Raw genomic sequence first — 13,261 nt, 5'->3', positions numbered from 1 at the left:
CCACTGACTTGGTAGCACAACAGGATGTTTCATGCTATCCGGTAATCTGGCACGCTCCAGGCGTCCTCCAACTTGTATGGGCCCATCCCTCATAATAGGATCCAATTTATACAAACGACTTGAGCGTTTTAGTCTGGTGTTGTATGTCAATGCTTCAATTTCTTCAGGAACGCACTGACGTTGAACATATGCGATTATTGCTTGTTCTGCTCTTCTTAAAATTTCCACTGTAACAGGTGTGAGTTTTAAACCTTTGAGTCAGACTGTGACATCATCATCAGTCTTTTCATCTTGTCGTTGATAGTTGTGTCTTGCTCATCTAAATCATTTCCAGTACCACTGAGGCTCTTCTTTAATACCTTGCGTATGCCAACCAATCGCCGAAGATTCCTTTTACCCACTAACAACCAACCAACAGTTATCTTCAGTTTCCTCCAGTTCGAAAAGTGTGATAACAGCCTGTCCGTACCAAACTGCTTGTTGACAATCAAAGAATGCACCTGTTTCTTGACCTTGGGGTCCCCATCGGGGATAACCATAGACACGGTTTCATCTCTAGGCCATTCCGTTTCTGATTTCCAAAGGAATTGAGGACCATTCAACCATCTCTTCGTTCGCAAGGTATCATCAACACGGAGACTTCTGGATGAGTCATCAGCTGGATTGGATTTCGTATCTACATATCTCCATTGTGACAATTGTGACCCTTCACGAATCAGATTGATACGGTTTGCTACAAATGTATGGAAACGAGTTGTTTCATTAGCACAGTACCTGATGACTGACAAACTGTCAGTCCAAAAGAACGTTTCATCTATATCATACTCAATCTCTGTTTTGATTATTTTATCCATACGTACAGAAATAGCAGCGACCGTCAACTCCATGCGTGGTATGGTGACCTTTTTCAACGGTGCCACTCTGGCTTTGCCCATTAGAAGTGCACAGTGGACCATTCCCTTTCCATTTATGAACCGAAGATATGAAACCGTTCCATAACCTTTCTCACTTGCATCTGAAAAATGATGGATTTGGCACAAAGTCACCCTTCCAAACCCAACAGGCTTGAAACACCTCGGCACGAACATTGATTTCAACTGTGGCAGATCTGAAACCCAGTTTTGCCATTTCTGCAGGTCTCTGCTATCAAGTTTGTCATCCCAACCAGTTCCACGGTGGCACAAGTCTTGTAGAATTATTTTACCAGGTAGGATAAATGGTGCAGCAAGTCCGAGTGGATCGTAAATTGAACTGATAACAGATAAAATACCTCTACGAGTAGAAGGTCGATTCTGAATATCGATGTTGAATCCTAGTACATCAGATTCCACTGCCCAGTATACACCAAGTGCCTGCTGTGTCGGAAGATCATCACAACCTAATTGTAACTGCTTTACATCTTTGGCTCGTTTTTCCACAGGGACAGTTTCAAACACAGTATAACTATTACTGATCCACTTCGTTAAATTGAACCCACCAAGCTGACAAATACTGATGAGATTCTGCACCAGTGATATTGCTTCTGTCTCAGTACGGCAAGACTTGAGGCAGTCATCTACATAAAAATTATTCACCAGTTCATCACTAACTTCTGGTTTAAACCTATCACTGTTGTCCTCAGCTGTCTTGCGCAGTGCTGTATTAGAACAACTTGGCGATGATACAGCACCAAACAGATGAGCAGTCATTCTGTATACTTCTGGCTGGTTGTCTAGATTGCCATTTGGCCACCAGTAAAAACGTAGACAACCCATGTCCCTTTCTGGAATTTTCACTTGATGGAACATGGCCTCCACATCTGCCATTAACGCGACTGGTTCCTGTCTGAAACGTAATAGTACACCAACAAGACTATTTGTTAAATCGGGACCTTGTAATAAAAGGTCATTTAGAGATACACCGGAATACTTAGCCGAACAATCAAAAACAACTCGAATCTTGTCTGGCTTCTTTGGGTGGTACACTCCATGATGTGGTATATACCACACCCTACCATCATCTCGATCTAGCATCACTTCCGGGACATGCACAGCATACTTCTTGTTGATTAGGTCAACCATAAATGCCTTGTAATCAGAGTGGAACTTTGAATCCTTTCTCATTCTCCTTTCAAGGCCCTTGAGATGCTGGCTTGCATATCCTTTATTGTCAGGTAACTTGATGCCGTCTTGGCGAAATGGCAATCCAATTTCATAGTGTCCATCCACATGTTTGATTGTATTCTTCACTTTCTCTACAAATATTTTATCTTCTTGGGAATATTCCCGTTTATCATCAATACTGCGTTCCGGAAAGTCAAGGTTCATAGACTTCCTTAGCAACTGATCAAGTTCTTTGAATTCTTCCATTCTTTCTATGGCACTCACTTCTGCTCTGTTGACAGTCATACAGTTTTGTATGCTACACATTCTGTCTCCACTTGCATCACGAACAACATTCCATGCAACCCATCCTAGGAGCGTTTTAGATGCATGGGGACTACCACGTGGACCAGTTAATATCTCCATGGGTGTATATGCGTCTGGTACGCCATTTCCAATTAACAAGCCAGCCTCTGCATTTATCTGGGGAAGATCAACATTGTGCATATGAGGCCATCTTGAAATGTCTTCTTTAGTGGGCATGTGGTGTTGAGAAACTGGCATTTTGTCTTTGGTGTATACCGTAGGGATCTTGACTATATTTTCACATTTCAGATCACACACCTCCAGGCCTTTAACAATATATGTGCTCATGGTGTGGAGTATACCCATCGTATGAATAGTAATTTTAGCTTTGCTACCAGTTACTCCAAGTTTCCTCATCAAGTTTTCTGTACAAAATGAGACACTACTTCCAGGATCAAGAAACGCATACGTCTCAACAGCCACACTACCATTCTTGGCTTGAACCAATACAGGAATTATTGCCATGGTACACTCAGTGTCACCGGCCCCCATATGACTACCTGGTTTCTGGTTAACACTTGCACATGCACTCATTGCTTGGCTGCTTGGCTTTGTACATGATGTGTCTTTCATCGGTTGATCAGTTGTCTTGTATTTTTCATTGTGCAAAATGGTACGACAAACTCTCTTTTGATGTCCTGGCTTCAGACATCCAAAACAGACACCACTGGTTCTCAGAAACTTCAGTTTAACATCATAAGACTCCCCTGTAAGGCTTTCACATTTATCAAGAGCGTGGTTAGCATTCTTGCAGTAGGCACAAGGTTTTTCAAATGCCATTTATCAGAAAATTTAATTTGATCATGTGACTCACTACCAATCAGATCATTTGGGCTTGTGGAATACACCCCATCTTTATTTTCTGGTTTTATGGCTGCAACATCAGTGGCAAAACTTCCCTTGTCTCGGACGGCTTTCCTGTTACCTTTCCAGTTACCAGTGTTGTGCTCAACATGCATGGCCTCTCGTCCATACAAGGGATCATTTGCCTTTTTGGATCCCAATTTCACAAGCTCCACCAGTTGTTTGAACACAACCGTTTTTCCTTTCTGCTTGGTATCATATACTCTGTTTCTCCATTTTTCATGAAAGTGAGGTGGCAACCTCTTAACCAGTTTCTTCATATTCTCAGAGTATTCCATTATCTTCATTGCCTCGATACTTTGTATTGCATACTCACATTCAGAAAGAAAGATTGAAAATTCATCCAATGCTCTAGGGTCGTCAACTTTTATAGATGGCCACTCCATGGCTTTCTTTACGTATGCATTGGCAATCAACTCTATGTCACCATATCTCTCATCTAGCTCTTTAAAAGCGGCAGGATATCCCACATCCGCATCCAGGTAGCTATAGCCCGTCACGATTCTGTTTGCCTCTCCTATGGTATATTGCTCAAGATAATTCATTCTCTCTTCATTGCTCTCTGTTATTGCTACAATTCTTGCTTGGAATTGGCGGACACATTTTTTGTAATCCATGCAGTTACCTCCAAACTTTTTGATATCAGATTGTGGTTTCTTTAATTCTTTTACCACTGCCAGGATAACTTCATCAGACGATCCACTACTTGTGACTGAGGACCCGCAACCAGTATTGCAGCGGTGGCCATCAAAGCAATGCAGACCATGCGCATCATGCAAACCGCCCAAATCCGCACTACTGTCAACACCACCACGTGCAGGGGACCATATCATGCCAGAATTCAACACACGACCCTGATCTAAATCTAAATGAACATCAGTTTCCCCCCACATAAGATTTTGGAATAACATTACCAACATGTGAACGATCAAAATTATGTTTCTGTTCATTGTTCACTGTGTGATGTTGTTCTTTAGAGACTGTACTTTGGATATCGCCTGTATGTTGTTGTCCAAGCTCTTTGGTTTCTAGGTCGGCAAGGACTTTCTGTCTTGCGTCAGTTACAGCAATTTCAGTTTCCAATTCTAACTGCTCTTCCTTAATTTTCAACTGCAGCCTGGCTTGCTCCAACTCCTGGCGTTGCCTCAATTTAGCAGCTCTGGCTAGCAATTCTGCTTTCTTCTGGTCCTCCATCGCCTTTGCCATAGCAAGTGAGCTACTAAGTGATGAGGTAGTGCTGATGTGAGATTTCTTAGAATGCCTTGAATTTCTACTCACTCGAGAAGCGCTGTCTTCTGGCATTATGTGGACATCACCAAACTGCTGTGGCTTATGCTCCCTTCTCTGTATCCACTCTCTCACCTTCACTTTAAATTCCCCGAAGGACTCATTATGGTTTTCAAACCAACCCTGGTTATCTGCATGTTGGTCATCAAAGGAAAGCATTTGTTGATATGCATCGTGACTAATTAAAAAGTCCTCGTATATCACCATCCAGTGTGTGTAGGCCTTTCGTAATGAGTTCAAGTCTGCTTCATCTGTCATTAATTGTAAGACTTGATCTGTCTTTCTATTTAACTGCTTACATAGCTCATTACGTTTTCTTTGCCTCACCTCTGTAAAGTATGCCTTTCCTTTCTCAGTTTGGTTTCTTGTTCTGTCACCCATGTTTGAGACCTGTGATGCATTCCCAACATTTTCTGTGACTTCTGTTGTGTACCTTTTCTCCATATTGTCAGCAGTACTTGATATCTCTGACATCGTATCTTGAGACTAGCAACTAAATACGTCAATGAGTGATGTAGCGAATATGAACAAACTCCAAGATTACTGGGGTCCAATATGTGTAATGTGACCCATGAAAATGTTCACTGCTACTAGAAGGTCAGCTGAGTGTCTCTCATCAATGCGTCCCTTGCCAACGGATGAAACAAATCAATATACACAAATATGACTTGCAACTAATTTATTCCAGTCCCAATATCGCATGACAAGTAACGATTGACTGCAAACAAACAAAAACAGTCAATAAGCAAATTGCTGTACATAACAATTAATACAGTAAAATACAACATACAATAAACTACATGACTTAGGAAACAGCGCCCTCAAGCGGGTGAATTCACTTCACTAAATTCTTACAGTAAATATTCATACAGAGCAAATCTGACATAAACACAGAAAACAGTGAATTAATAAAGCATTCAAGTATAACATCAACGAGAATGAATAAATGTGCTGTAAATAGCTGATAGTTTAATTGATCATACGCAATTATATGATGCAGTGTTCTCTGCCCAAGTTATTGCATCATAATCTATAGGCACTTGTATCGAGCAGCAGGGAAAGTTACAGCACATATAAAACACAGCAAATTGCAAGAAACGTTATTCTCACCGTATTTATAGATTGACCCAGCAACCAACACAATTCTGAGACTTTCAACCAGTGCTCGATGGCAGTAAAGCAGACGACTTTCACGGAGCTTCACGCACAACTTTCTCTGTCAGCCATCATTTTGGAGTCACTGACCTCTGACCTTGGCTTACCCAAACCTGCCACTAGAGGCGCTGTTTACTTAAACTAACAATTACATACATATGCATGTTGTATAATAAAGTACACTAACTATTTTTGTGGCGACTAAACAATAACAAACATAATAACAATGAATAAATCTATATTTAGCCATAACATCCCGGCCCCCTAATTGTTGAGATACTCGAAACAATTACACAAACATCACCTAACTCAAAAGGCCAAAAATACCCCCAAAATAACAAGTCTGGCTGAATTCAAGAATGACACAGGCAAACGCAAAGCAGGGGAAACAGCAGTGCGAACACAGACGGCGCACAAGAACCGCACAGACGCACAGCAAAGAATGGTCACAGCGGCAAAGGCTACCATACCACAAACCACATGCAGGAATGCCAAATTTAGACATCACTCACAGGAAGCTAGGAATTATTTACGTCACAATCCATATCTGCCTCCAAAAGCAGGCAAAGTTTGTCGGCTGGCCGCATCAATAAATTTGTCTTTGTCTTCACCTTTCCCATACGAACTAACCCATTTTGGTCTTTTATGGTCTCCACAATCTTTCTCATCGGCCAGGCATTTCTTGGCACTGAGTTGTCAGCAATTAAGACTACATCACCAATTGCAAGATTTCTACGGGGGTGCATCCATTTTTGTCGCTCCTGCAATAGCGGTAAGTACTCTTTAACCCATCTTCACCAAAATATATCAGCTAGATATTGAACTTGACGCCATCTACGATGTACATATGTATCATTTTTACTAAAGATTCCTGGTGGTATGCTCTGATTCGTATGAAGCAGTAACAAACGATTTGGGGTCAATGCTTCATAGTCATTTGGGTCATCTGATATCACAGTGATAGGTCGGCCATTTATTATAGATTCCACTTCACAGAAGAGAGTGTGTAAAGTCTCATCGTTGAGATGGATTGTCTGCTCCTTAAAAAGTGAAAAAAGAATCTTCCTTATTGTCCTGATATGCCGCTCCCATACACCACCAAAGTGTGACCCAGCGGGTGGATTGAATTTCCATATTATGTCTTCCTGACGAAGAACTTCACCAATCTTTGCTTGGTTCCATTTACCAATTTCGTCCCGCAACTCGCGTTTTGCCCCCACAAGGTTGGTTCCATTGTCTGACCTGATGGATTTGACACAACCTCTTCTGGCCTTGAATCTTCCAATTGCATTAATGCAAGAATCTGTATCAAGTGAGTGTGCAACCTCAAGGTGGACCGCACGCGTAGACATACATGTAAAAATGACACCGTACCTCTTCACGACACAACGACCGCGATTGACTTCAAATGGCCCAAAATAATCAACCCCTGTGTGTGTAAAGGGTGGCATGTCAGGTGTTATTCTCTCAATGGGCAGATCAGCCATCTTCTGCTCTCCAACCTTTGCTCGGTAGCGTCGGCAAACAACACATTTCGACACGATCTGTCTTATTGCCGTATTCGCACACAAGATCCATTATCTCTCTCGCAACTTACTTAGCATTGCATTTCTGCCTAGATGCCCCACTGACTTGGTAGCACAACAGGATGTTTCATGCTATCCGGTAATCTGGCACGCTCCAGGCGTCCTCCAACTTGTATGGGCCCATCCCTCATAATAGGATCCAATTTATACAAACGACTTGAGCGTTTTAGTCTGGTGTTGTATGTCAATGCTTCAATTTCTTCAGGAACGCACTGACGTTGAACATATGCGATTATTGCTTGTTCTGCTCTTCTTAAAATTTCCACTGTAACAGGTGTGAGTTTTAAACCTTTGAGTCAGACTGTGACATCATCATCAGTCTTTTCATCTTGTCGTTGATAGTTGTGTCTTGCTCATCTAAATCATTTCCAGTACCACTGAGGCTCTTCTTTAATACCTTGCGTATGCCAACCAATCGCCGAAGATTCCTTTTACCCACTAACAACCAACCAACAGTTATCTTCAGTTTCCTCCAGTTCGAAAAGTGTGATAACAGCCTGTCCGTACCAAACTGCTTGTTGACAATCAAAGAATGCACCTGTTTCTTGACCTTGGGGTCCCCATCGGGGATAACCATAGACATGGTTTCATCTCTAGGCCATTCCGTTTCTGATTTCCAAAGGAATTGAGGACCATTCAACCATCTCTTCGTTCGCAAGGTATCATCAACACGGAGACTTCTGGATGAGTCATCAGCTGGATTGGATTTCGTATCTACATATCTCCATTGTGACAATTGTGACCCTTCACGAATCAGATTGATACGGTTTGCTACAAATGTATGGAAACGAGTTGTTTCATTAGCACAGTACCTGATGACTGACAAACTGTCAGTCCAAAAGAACGTTTCATCTATATCATACTCAATCTCTGTTTTGATTATTTTATCCATACGTACAGAAATAGCAGCGACCGTCAACTCCATGCGTGGTATGGTGACCTTTTTCAACGGTGCCACTCTGGCTTTGCCCATTAGAAGTGCACAGTGGACCATTCCCTTTCCATTTATGAACCGAAGATATGAAACCGTTCCATAACCTTTCTCACTTGCATCTGAAAAATGATGGATTTGGCACAAAGTCACCCTTCCAAACCCAACAGGCTTGAAACACCTCGGCACGAACATTGATTTCAACTGTGGCAGATCTGAAACCCAGTTTTGCCATTTCTGCAGGTCTCTGCTATCAAGTTTGTCATCCCAACCAGTTCCACGGTGGCACAAGTCTTGTAGAATTATTTTACCAGGTAGGATAAATGGTGCAGCAAGTCCGAGTGGATCGTAAATTGAACTGATAACAGATAAAATACCTCTACGAGTAGAAGGTCGATTCTGAATATCGATGTTGAATCCTAGTACATCAGATTCCACTGCCCAGTATACACCAAGTGCCTGCTGTGTCGGAAGATCATCACAACCTAATTGTAACTGCTTTACATCTTTGGCTCGTTTTTCCACAGGGACAGTTTCAAACACAGTATAACTATTACTGATCCACTTCGTTAAATTGAACCCACCAAGCTGACAAATACTGATGAGATTCTGCACCAGTGATATTGCTTCTGTCTCAGTACGGCAAGACTTGAGGCAGTCATCTACATAAAAATTATTCACCAGTTCATCACTAACTTCTGGTTTAAACCTATCACTGTTGTCCTCAGCTGTCTTGCGCAGTGCTGTATTAGAACAACTTGGCGATGATACAGCACCAAACAGATGAGCAGTCATTCTGTATACTTCTGGCTGGTTGTCTAGATTGCCATTTGGCCACCAGTAAAAACGTAGACAATCCATGTCCCTTTCTGGAATTTTCACTTGATGGAACATGGCCTCCACATCTGCCATTAACGCGACTGGTTCCTGTCTGAAACGTAATAGTACACCAACAAGACTATTTGTTAAATCGGGACCTTGTAATAAAAGGTCATTTAGAGATACACCGGAATACTTAGCCGAACAATCAAAAACAACTCGAATCTTGTCTGGCTTCTTTGGGTGGTACACTCCATGATGTGGTATATACCACACCCTACCATCATCTCGATCTAGCATCACTTCCGGGACATGCACAGCATACTTCTTGTTGATTAGGTCAACCATAAATGCCTTGTAATCAGAGTGGAACTTTGAATCCTTTCTCATTCTCCTTTCAAGGCCCTTGAGATGCTGGCTTGCATATCCTTTATTGTCAGGTAACTTGATGCCGTCTTGGCGAAATGGCAATCCAATTTCATAGTGTCCATCCACATGTTTGATTGTATTCTTCACTTTCTCTACAAATATTTTATCTTCTTGGGAATATTCCCGTTTATCATCAATACTGCGTTCCGGAAAGTCAAGGTTCATAGACTTCCTTAGCAACTGATCAAGTTCTTTGAATTCTTCCATTCTTTCTATGGCACTCACTTCTGCTCTGTTGACAGTCATACAGTTTTGTATGCTACACATTCTGTCTCCACTTGCATCACGAACAACATTCCATGCAACCCATCCTAGGAGCGTTTTGGATGCATGGGGACTACCACGTGGACCAGTTAATATCTCCATGGGTGTATATGCGTCTGGTACGCCATTTCCAATTAACAAGCCAGCCTCTGCATTTATCTGGGGAAGATCAACATTGTGCATATGAGGCCATCTTGAAATGTCTTCTTTAGTGGGCATGTGGTGTTGAGAAACTGGCATTTTTGGTGTATACCATAGGGATCTTGACTATATTTTCACATTTCAGATCACACACCTCCAGGCCTTTAACAATATATGTGCTCATGGTGTGGGGTATACCCATCGTATCAATAGTAATTCTAGCTTTGCTACCAGTTACTCCAAGTTTCCTCATCAAGTTTTCTGTACAAAATGAGACACTACTCCCAGGATCAAGAAACGCATACGTCTCAACAGCCACACTACCATTCTTGGCTTGTACCAATACAGGAATTATTGCCATGGTGCACTCTGTGTCACCGGCCCCCATATGACTACCTGGTTCCTGGTTAACACTTGCACATGCACTCACTGCTTGGCTGCTTGGCTTTGTACATGATGTGTCTTTCATCGGTTGATCAGTTGTCTTGTATTTTTCATTGTGCAAAATGGTAGGGTGACGTCCCTGGCATCGAGTGCACACTGCCTTGTAACGACAAACTCTCTTTTGATGTCCTGGCTTCAGACATCCAAAACAGACACCACTGGTTCTCAGAAACTTCAGTTTAACATCATTAGACTCCCCTGTAAGGCTTTCACATTTATCAAGAGCGTGGTTAGCATTCTTGCGCTAGGCACAAGGTTTTTCAAATGCCATTTTAACAGAAAATTTAATTTGATCATGTGACTCACTACCAATCAGATCATTTGGGCTTGTGGAATACACCCCATCTTTATTTTCTGGTTTTATGGCTGCAACATCAGTGGCAAAACTTCCCTTGCCTCGGACGGCTTTCCTGTTACCTTTCCAGTTACCAGTGTTGTGCTCAACATGCATGGCCTCTCGTCCATACAAGGGATCATTTGCCTTTTTGGATCCCAATTTCACAAGCTCCACCATTATCTTCATTACCTCGATACTTTGTATTGCATACTCACATTCAGAAAGAAAGATTGAAAATTCATCCAATGCTCTAGGGTCGTCAACTTTTATAGATGGCCACTCCATGGCTTTCTTTACGTATGCATTGGCAATCAACTCTATGTCACCATATCTCTCATCTAGCTCTTTAAAAGCGGCAGGATATCCCACATCCGCATCCAGGTAGCTATAGCCCGTCACGATTCTGTTTGCCTCTCCTATGGTATATTGCTCAAGATAATTCATTCTCTCTTCATTGCTCTCTGTTATTGCTACAATTCTTGCTTGGAATTGGCGGACAAATTTTTTGTAATCCATGCAGTTACCTCCAAACTTTTTGATATCAGATTGTGGTTTCTTTAATTCTTTTACCACTGCCAGGATAACTTCATCAGACGATCCACTACTTGTGACTGAGAACCCGCAACCAGTATTGCAGCGGTGGCCATCAAAGCAATGCAGACCATGCGCATCATGCAAACCGCCCAAATCCGCACTACTGTCAACACCACCACGTGCAGGGGACCCTATCATGCCAGAATTCAACACACGACCCTGATCTAAATCTAAATGAACATCAGTTCCCCCACATAAGATTTTGGAATAACATTACCAACATGTGAATGATCAAAATTATGTTTCTGTTCATTGTTCACTGTGTGATGTTGTTCTTTAGAGACTGTACTTTGGATATCGCCCGTATGTTGTTGTCCAAGCTCTTTGGTTTCTAGGTCAGCAAGGACTTTCTGTCTTGCGTCAGTTACAGCAATTTCAGTTTCCAATTCTAACTGCTCTTCCTTAATTTTCAACTGCAGCCTGGCTTGCTCCAGCTCCTGGCGTTGCCTCAATTTAGCAGCTCTGGCTAGCAATTCTGCTTTCTTCTGGTCCTCCATCGCCTTTGCCATAGCAAGTGAGCTACTAAGTGATGAGGTAGTGCTGATGTGAGATTTCTTAGAATGCCTTGAATTTCTACTCACTCGAGAAACGCTGTCTTCTGGCATTACGTGGACATCACCAAACTGCTGTGGCTTATGCTCCCTTCTCTGTATCCACTCTCTCACCTTCACTTTAAATTCACCGAAGGACTCATTATGGTTTTCAAACCAACCCTGGTTATCTGCATGTTGGTCATCAAAGGAAAGCATTTGTTGATATGCATCATGAAAAAGTCATCGTATATCACCATCCAGTGTGTGTAGGCCTTTCGTAATGAGTTCAAGTCTGCTTCATCTGTCATTAATTGTAAGACTTGATCTGTCTTTCTATTTAACTGCTTACATAGCTCATTACGTTTTCTTTGCCTCACCTCTGTAAAGTATGCCTTTCCTTTCTCAGTTTGGTTTCTTGTTCTGTCACCCATGTTTGAGACCTGTGATGCATTCCCAACATTTTCTGTGACTTCTGTTGTGTACCTTTTCTCCATAGTGTCAGCAGTACTTGATATCTCTGACATCGTATCTTGAGACTAGCAACTAAATACGTCAATGAATGTTGTAGCGATTATGAACAAACTCCAAGATTACTGGGGTCCAATATGTGTAATGTGACCCATGAAAATGTTCACTGCTACTAGAAGGTCAGCCGAGTGTCTCTCATCAATGCGTCCCTTGCCAACGGATGAAACAAATCAATATACACAAATATGACTTGCAACTAATTTATTCCAGTCCCAATATCGCATGACAAGTAACGATTGACTGCAAACAAACAAAAACAGTCAATAAGCAAATTGCTGTACATAACAATTCATACAGTAAAATACAACAAACAATAAACTACATGACTTAGGAAACAGCGCCCTCAAGCGGGTGAATTCACTTCACTAAATTCTTACAGTAAATATTCATACAGAGTAAATCTGACATAAACACAGAAAACAGTGAATTAATAAAGCATTCAAGTGTAACATCAACGAGAATGAATAAATGTGCTGTAAATAGCCGATAGTTTAATTGATCATACGCAATTATATGATGCAGTGTTCTCTGCCCAAGTTCGTGCATCATAATCTATAGGCACTTGTATCGAGCAGCAGGGAAAGTTACAGCACATATAAAACACAGCAAATTGCAAGAAACGTTATTCTCACCGTATTTATAGATTGACCCAGCAACCAACACAATTCTGAGACTTTCAACCAGTGCTCGATGGCAGTAAAGCAGACGACTTTCACGGAGCTTCACGCACAACTTTCTCTGTCAGCCATCATTTTGAAGTCACTGACTTCTGACCTTGGCTTACCCAAACCTGCCACTAGAGGCGCTGTTTACTTAAACTAACAATTACATACATATGCATGTTGTATAATAAAGTACACTAACTATTTTTGTGGCGACTAAACATAGTCTCAATAACAAAC

General features: G+C 41.7%; 2 long non-coding RNA genes across 2 annotated transcripts; both read right to left on the bottom strand.

Moving 5' to 3' along the window:
* Nucleotides 1-5,262: 5,262 nt before the first annotated feature.
* Nucleotides 5,263-5,759, bottom strand: LOC146742172 (uncharacterized). The gene is made up of 2 exons (XR_014929817.1): nt 5,709-5,759; nt 5,263-5,316 (listed from the first exon to the last, which is right to left on the bottom strand). It is a non-coding gene; the product is annotated as an uncharacterized LOC146742172 (long non-coding RNA).
* Nucleotides 5,760-12,545: 6,786 nt separating this feature from the next.
* Nucleotides 12,546-13,042, bottom strand: LOC146742171 (uncharacterized). The gene is made up of 2 exons (XR_014929816.1): nt 12,992-13,042; nt 12,546-12,599 (listed from the first exon to the last, which is right to left on the bottom strand). It is a non-coding gene; the product is annotated as an uncharacterized LOC146742171 (long non-coding RNA).
* Between the last annotated feature and the right edge of the window lie 219 nt (nt 13,043-13,261).

Source organism: Saccoglossus kowalevskii, chromosome 6 (genome assembly GCF_978046115.1).
Source record: "Saccoglossus kowalevskii chromosome 6, keSacKowa6.1, whole genome shotgun sequence".
Taxonomy (NCBI): Eukaryota; Metazoa; Hemichordata; class Enteropneusta; family Harrimaniidae; genus Saccoglossus; species Saccoglossus kowalevskii.
Note: the sequence above shows the minus strand (reverse complement) of the source record. Positions and strands in the feature narration are given on the sequence as shown.